This window comes from Echinops telfairi, unplaced genomic scaffold, assembly GCF_000313985.2.
Source record: "Echinops telfairi isolate 266 unplaced genomic scaffold, ASM31398v2 ScPeMD7_9;HRSCAF=40, whole genome shotgun sequence".
Classification (NCBI taxonomy): domain Eukaryota; kingdom Metazoa; phylum Chordata; class Mammalia; order Afrosoricida; family Tenrecidae; genus Echinops; species Echinops telfairi.
The window spans coordinates 79,599,837-79,606,284 of record NW_022103906.1 but is presented as its reverse complement, the minus strand read 5'-3'; the positions used below and the strand labels follow the sequence as shown (position 1 = coordinate 79,606,284).

Genomic DNA, 6,448 nt, shown 5'->3' with positions numbered 1-6,448 from the left:
CAGAGGCACCCAGCTGCTGCAGGAGGCCCCTCTGCGGGTCCTGGGAGACTGTCGCTCGCTCACTCCGCTCACCAGCCAGTGCCCGTCGGAGATGCCCTCTCTGGACCAAGGCACTTCCCTGACCGAGCACGATCACATTTTTCTGTTTGAAACGCGCACGGAATTCCTCCCACCTGTCACTCTCTGACCGCTTCCTTCGTTATGTGTCTATCTGTTCAGCTACAAGGGCTTTGCGGGCGCAGGGACTCAGCTTTGGCTTCCTGACTGTTTCCCAGCCCGCTGCGCCTGGTACCTCGAGCCGCAGCGATGACGGGTGGACGGAGAGAATCCCAGGGCAAAGGTGGCACCGCTTTGACGCCACACACACCCGAGACAAGTCCCACCTCTGTCCAGCATGCTCCTCGAATGCTGGGTGCCCTCCAGCAAGAGACTTAACATCTCTGAGGCTCAGCTTTCTCATCCTCACAATGACCCTGGCGGCCACTCTGGGGAGATGGACAGATAAATTATATGTGACCCTGTCTACCACAGGGCTGGGCACAATGGATGGTCCTAATTAATAACTTGCATTTCTTCCAGAAGGAAGAAGACAAATGAATACCTCATCATAGACAAGTAATACGTTTGTAACAAGTTTAAGAGCCTTCACACTCAGTATCTTATGTGCTGGTTCCAACAAGCCTCACAGGGGGGAGGGAGGCAGGGCAGCGACGTTGCACAATCCACAATTACAGACCAAGAGGCCAGAAGCACAGGGAGAGCGGGTTACAAGGGCAGTGTCTCCGCAGGGCTGGGACTGGGGCCGGGTCTCCTTCTTCCTCCAGGGCTGTCCAGGAGGCCCAAGGACACCTGAAATGTGCAGGGTCCAGGATCAGCAGGGGGCGCTGCAGACTCCCCAGTAGGGGCCTGGAGTATGTGGGCAGGTGAGGCGGGAGAAGCAGCCGGTGCACAGCACCCAGCGGGCGGGGTGACGCGCACTGCTCTGCTCAGGCTCTAAGCAACACTGTGCCGAGGAAGGGCCTGGGTCTCCAATACACACAGCCTTACGGGACAGTAGCTTGGGGACGCTGTGCACACAGCCTGCCCAGCTGGGTATCTGCCCAGCTTCCATAAGGTCCTTTTTGAGAGAAACGGGCTCAAGAAGCCACTTGTTTATATTCTCTCTCATCCACCTGCGTCTCTGCTAAAGGACATTCGATATCCACTCTTCCCCGAAACATGCAACACTTCCAGGACAGGCCTCCAGCTTCCGTGACCCGTTATAAAAGGTCCTTCCTGGCCGCCTGGGTGGCCTGGTCAGTTTCTCAACGCTAGGGGCACCACTCCCACAGGCTCTGGCAGGAGGCTCCTCCTGAAGTGGCTCTGACGTCACTTCTACCACAGCGGTTCTCAATCTTCCTCAGGCCGCGACTCTTTCAGACAGTTCCTCGTGTGGTGGTGACCCCCAAACCATAACACTATTGTCATTGCTACTTCATCACTGTCATCTTGCTATTGTTATGCATCGTCATGTAAATAGCTGATAGGCAGGATGTATTTTCGTTGTTACAAATTGAACATCATTAAAGCATAGTGATTCATTACAAAAACTATATTGTGAAATATTTATTTCTAATGACAAGTAAATGAAATTTTGTCTTGAAGCATGGTGTAGCATGGGTAACAGTCTTCACGCTGGGTACTCTCATCTGTGGGCGTATCTGCATGTGGATGGACCCGCGTGGAGACGGATAGAGGAGAGGTGTCTCAGTTCTTAAGACCATCGGAAATATGTGTTTTCCGATAGTCTGAGGTGACCCCTGTGAAAGGATCATTCACCCTCAAAGGGGTCGGGACCCACAAGCTGAGAACTGCTGCTCTACCAGCTTATAACTAGAACTCCAGTGTATCCCAGGTGCCCTTCACTCATATCACCAAAAAAAATCACTGCCATCAAGTAGATCCTGACTCACAGGACCCTGTAGGACAGGGTAGAACTGCCCCCGCGCGCGCGTTTCCAAAACTGTAACTCCTCGCGGGAGTAGAAAGCCCGGTCTTTCTCCCATGGGGCAGCTGGTGGTTTCATACTGACGGCCTTTTGGTTAGCAGCCCAAAGCATAACCACTACGCCACAGGCTCCAAGTTCACTGGTGAGCAGTTGTGTAAGATATGCTTGTGAGGCTGGGCTTCTCCCGGGCTCTGCCATCACTAAGAGAACAACATGCACCAAGCAGCAGGGTGGTTCGATAGTCAGAGGCCTTGGGAGCAGAACGGAGCCATCCTGCAGCTTGGAGCCAAACGGAGTCTCAGCCCAATCCAACCAGCCAAGTCCCAGCCAACTCAGAGAAATGCGGATGGTTGGAAGTTTGGGGTTGCTTGTTATGCAGAATCCATCAGGTGAAGCTAGCTGAAAAGAGTGCTTCATGTCTCAGGTCTGGGCGCAGTGATGTCACTGAAACGGGGTGTGAATGACAAAGAGAACCCAGTCACGGGAACAATCAAAAGGAAGAGCCTTCTGGGTAGAGAACACACTGCTGCAGAGTTCCTAAAATACAGCTCACGAGATCCACATGACGTGATGGCACCTGTCCTTGCATGCACCCGCTGATGCATGGGTGTGCATCTCCCCACGAGGCACCTGAGATCAGGGTGTGTCCCTGACTCACATCTGTAGCCCCAGACCTGGCACAGAGCTGCATGCATGGCCACAGGAGCTTAAAGAGGCTGAAGAGAGGCATTCCTCTTGGTGAGGACCCAAAACCTAGCTAACAAGAGGCTGCAGGAGTAGTAGTCTCCAGAGGGGCCATCTAGTCGTGCAGGAGATGGTTGGCGGTGCCTGGCGACATTTTTGTCACAACTCTGGAGAGAAGCCACTAATGGCACCTAGCGGGAAGAGGCCAGAGACGCTGCCGAGCATTTTCCAGGGCACAAGACACCCTGCACAAGACAGACGTATCTGGCCCCGAATGTCAACGGTCCGGAAGTTGAGATGTCCGAGCGGCGGGCAATGCCTTCTTCCGTTCAGACTCCTGAGGAGTCTCACGGGATGCCTTCTTTAACCGTTTGACATGGAAGAACGATGACTTGGAGGACAAGCACCGGACACACAGATTTACTGTGAGAGGACCGGACCGCAGAGCTTCGGGGATGAGAAGCTAACGCTACTGGTATCTGCTGACCACAGAGGCAAGAGCCTGATGTACGTGCCCACAATGACGAGGCGATCCAAACGACTGAGCTCAGGGAAGGCCCTCGGGAATCCCGGTCTCGCTGCCGAATTCCACACAGATGGACCCTCACGTTCAGCATCTGGCTTAACCCAGTGGTTATTCACTTCGCGTCCAAGCGCTGGGTTTGAACGCCTGCAACCAGGGCAGCAAGTCCATTACTTCCAACAGACCCTGCAAAGGGTCTTAACCCCCGACGGTGACGGACCACAGCCTGACCCAAAGCATCACTTCTGAGCGCTTCCCAAAAGAAGCAGAAACCAGCGAGGCACAACGCCCAGGCCTTCTCTAGCTCTGATGAATATGCATTGCTTAGTCAGTCATCTCTCCCTCCAGATCATTCGATTCCCACTCTACCTGAAGCATTCTCTCTGAAAACCCTTTGATCATGTTTGACTTCAGAGCCTTCTTTAAAAAGCGGTCGATCCAACCTTATTGTGTTCATGGTGGGTGGCAGATACTGTGCTGGGGACCTGGAGATGAAGGGGGGCCGGGGGAGAAGACCTCAAGGAGCTCAACCCTGCTGGGGGTAAAGAAAGTTCTGGTAAACGGAAGGGGAACAGATTAATTCAGGGAGAGGAGGGCAGGGCAGTAAAGGCTTTCCAGTGGCAGTGAAACAAGCAGAGTACACTCAATTGCAGGTTTTGGCGCAGTCTGGAAGCATGAAGCTTTTATGTACACGTATATTTTAATAGATTAATTTGGAATGACGAATGCCCTGGCGGTATAGTGGGTTACGTGTGGGGCTGCTAGCCTCCAGGCCAGCAGTTCAAACCCACCAGCTGCTCCTCGGGAGAAAGATGAGGCTGTCTACTCCCATGGAGATCTACAGCCTCTGAAACCCACAGGGGCAGTTCTCCTCTGCCCTAAAAGGTCTCTCTGAGTCAGAATCAACTCAATAGCAGTGGTTGGTAGGTTGGACTGGTCAATAAAGCAGAGGCAAAAAAAAATTAAGGACCGCTCTGAGAGCAGAGGGCCACGAGGGCTCAGTGATAGAATTCTCATTTCCCACGATGCTGGTTCCATTCACGGCCAACAGACCTCATGCACAGGCCAACACGCTCTGCCCATGGGAGCTTGCCTGCTGCTATGATGCTGTACAGCTTTCAGCAGGCAATCCACTTCCAAATATCAGCCACTGAGAAACCTCATGATCACAAGGACACCAACCCACGGTATACAGGGCTGGCATGCGGTGCACAGGGCTAGCATGTGGTGCACAGGGCTGGCATGCGGTACGCAGGGCTGGCATGCGGTACGCAGGGCTGGCATGCGGTGCACAGGACTGGCATGCGGTGCACAGGACTGGCATGCGGTATGCAGGGCTGGCATGGGTCCTAGACCAACTCAACAGCAGCCGATGACCCCACCACCGCCCCCTCTGGCGTAGTCAGAATGGCAGCACGACGTGCGTTGTCTTCCTTCGATGCCATTCCAGCAGCACTGAGCGCATGCACCTCCTGCCTTCCTGCAGCTGGCCTGGGCTGACGCTGAAAGCAACTCTACCAGCGCAGAGGAGGAGGACAATGCCAAGTCAGAGAGGTGTTACCTGGGGTGAAGAGGGAAACAGTAAGAGGGAGCGTAGAGGAAACCGGTGCAGAAATGGCACCGGGAGGCATGCAAAAGCCAAAGGCAGCGGAGCTCTATGTACACCCCTGCCACAGTGGGGGTGCCTGACCAGACTCGGGCTGAGCAGGTGGGGGCAGGACCGTGGGAGTATACCCACACACGGGTCTAGATCTGAGAGAGCCGTTTTGCCTTTCCTGCAACTCTCTCCCTGGCTGTGAAGGAGCACACAAGGACAGTGGTGCGGAAACGTAACAGACCTACATAACCAAACACCTTGAGAGAAGGACTTGCTGGACCTGGGGGATCGGGATCATGGTCTTAGGGGGACACCAAGGTCAAGGGGCATAACACAAATCCCAAACACATTGCTCGGTATCCTCCTTTGGTGAGTAGGAATGGCGTCTTCGGAGTTTGTAAGTGACCATCTCAGGTGCAAGGACGGGTCACTCCCCATCCAGAGGAAAGAGGAAGAAGGAAAATCGGAAGACAGGGGGAGTAGGTCGGCCAAAGGACCATGCAAGCTTCCGTCTCCACAACTCTGAGACCAAAGAAGAACAGCTCGACAGGGCCCAGCTACCACCACCCCGTGCTCTAACAAGGATCACACAAGAAGGCCCTGGAGAGAGTAAAGTGTGGAACGGAACTCAAATTAAGAAAGGAGCCAGCTGCCTGGTCAGACAGACTGTGGCCCATCCCTTTGAGGTCTGGGACAACCTGCCCCCCTGTGTTAGAGTAATCAACCAGTTAAGATCAAAAGGGCAGCATTTATCCCAGGACAAAGGCTTAGGGAAGGAGAGAGAAACCTCAGCGAGGAAATGGGATAATGGATGGCGCACTTCAGGGGACCGCAACGAATCAGTGGACGCAGAGGGCCCACGGGTTGTTGAGGGTAAACCTGTGGTGACTGGTGCTTAGGCTCTTTCCCGTCTTTCCCGCTGCTAGCTGCAAAGGTATAACAACCGGAACAGCGCCCGGCCCCGGGCCACCCTCACAATTGCTCCCAAGCCGTCTTGTGCAGGCTCTTGCTCTGGTTCCCTGCCCACCCCCCTTCTCTATGCCTTAACCCAATTCATGAGGTTTTTGTTTCTTCAGTATTGCCACTAGGGATCCGGGCACATGTGCACGGTCTGTTCCACACGGAAGGCGTTTCAGCTTGTCTCTGTGATCAGCAGATGGCTGCAGACAAGTTCTTTCTGCAGGACACTCGTCGGCGGGCAACCTGGAAGCAAAGTTCCAATTAAACATGACTTCTTAGAGGACCTCGGGACACTGCAAGCAGAGAGGGCAGCTCAGAAGGTGAGGGCGACCGCTTCTTGGAATTCCAGAGGGATCGTCTCGGTAGATTTTCTCCGTGTACACAACGGTCCTGGGGCTTCCTTGGGAAGGTTTTCGGAAAAATTGAAAACAACATTGTTGGAAACACAAAGAAAGGCGGTTGTCCTGAGGAGCTGTTTTCCATGACAACCATGCACCTGCTCATCGCTCCTGGGGGGCAAGGGCCGATGCAGGAGAATTTCATTGGGAACCCTGACTCCATCCGTCCCACAGCCCTGATCTTCGCCCTTCAGACTGGTCTGTTTGTTTCCCTAAACTCAAAGGACATTAAAGAGGAACACAAGTTGCGACCCTCAAGGGCGTCCATGCCACCGTCTTAATGTGGTATAACGTGGAGC

The 6,448-nt window shown here is 54.0% G+C and overlaps 1 protein-coding gene across 1 annotated transcript in view; it reads right to left on the bottom strand.

Annotated features, from left to right (window-relative positions):
- ADCY3 (adenylate cyclase 3) overlaps positions 1-6,448 on the bottom strand; it is a 101,622-nt gene that overhangs the window by 54,347 nt on the left and 40,827 nt on the right. The window lies entirely within an intron of this gene.